At 36.9% G+C, this 1,391-nt stretch overlaps 1 protein-coding gene across 2 annotated transcripts in view; it reads left to right on the forward strand.

Annotated features, from left to right (window-relative positions):
* The window catches only part of supt3h (SPT3 homolog, SAGA and STAGA complex component), an 18,803-nt gene that overhangs the window by 7,155 nt on the left and 10,257 nt on the right, over window positions 1-1,391 (forward strand). The window lies entirely within an intron of this gene.

The following is a 1,391-nucleotide window of genomic DNA, read 5'->3' on the forward strand; positions in this document are numbered from 1 at the left end:
CTGAAGGTGTAGTGTGTTACTAATGGTAGTCTTTGTTACATTAGTCTCAGCCTCCTGAAGGTGTAGTGTGTTACTAATGGTAGTCTTTGTTACATTAGTCTCAGCCTCCTGAAGGTGTAGTGTGTTACTAATGGTAGTCTTTGTTACATTAGTCTCAGCCTCCTGAAGGTGTAGTGTGTTACTGATGGTAGTCTTCGTTATGTTAGTCCCAGCCTTCTGCAGGTCATCCACTCTCTTAACATTTCTCCGACAATATTCTTGAACATGAAATCCGAGGCAGTGATTGGTCCATGCCGGTGGGTTTTCTAACGACGTCATCCAGGATCAGCTTTGTGGCACAGCCAGGTGTCACACATCAGCTCTAAGACTGACACTTAAGAATTACTCCTACACTTCACTTAAAGTAAGGCTGAGACGCTTCATAACTGACTTTTACTCTCAGAATTTTTTACACTCAAGTCCACTCTTAGCAGCATTCTTAAGAGTAATTCTAAGAAGTTTTATAAATACAGGCGCAGGTCTTTGGTTTCTCAGCTCTGTGTTCAGAGGGGTGAACTCAACCAGACCAAACAGCCAGTTTGTTCTCTTTAAACAGGTCTGATGAAAAGCTTAAAGATACGTCTGATACTAAATAATGTCAATCAATTCAAAACATAAGACAAGTGTCTGTTCGTACTGTATTTTATTAAAAAAAACAACAACAAATTGTTGTATCACTCCATGAAGGCAGATCTTCATCAAACTGTTGCTTTGGACTGCGTCACATTTTAGAACAGGGCTATTCAAATAAATTTCTCCGGGGGCCTCAGTTACTGCAGGCCAACAGCTGAGGGGTTGAACATCCAGCAATTAAGGTTATTATATAAATAAACCAAGTATTACAAAGATCTGTTACCTTTGAATTAGTTTATTTTGCTGCATTTAATCATGAATACAACATACAGAACCCTGTGTAATAAAAGTAGTGATAATAAAACAACAACAAAAATAACATGGTATGCCTCTTATTTACCACACATATTATTTAGACATTTCTGACTTGGTATCAAAACAATAACCCCCCCAACAGCTAGTACTTTCAACCAAGAGTTTCAAAATGATCCTTTAAATATAAGACAGTCATGAACACATTAATTATAGTACAACCTGAATTGTATTTATGTTCTAGGTTAGGGTTAGACCAGGAAAATTATTATTATTATTTGTTGTTGTTGTTGTTGTTGTTGTTGTTGTTGTTGTTGTTGTTGTTAAGAAAGTAAATCAGGCAGCTAGGCTTTAAAGCTTTGTTGAAATAAAGACTAGTCAGAGTCTGTGATAATAATATAGTCTAATAATAAGTAATGAATACAGACTAGTGTGGAGGTACAGCACATATGGTAGAGCTGTTGCAG

This window comes from Austrofundulus limnaeus, unplaced genomic scaffold (genome assembly GCF_001266775.1).
Source record: "Austrofundulus limnaeus strain Quisiro unplaced genomic scaffold, Austrofundulus_limnaeus-1.0 Scaffold430, whole genome shotgun sequence".
NCBI classification, from domain to species: Eukaryota; Metazoa; Chordata; class Actinopteri; order Cyprinodontiformes; family Rivulidae; genus Austrofundulus; species Austrofundulus limnaeus.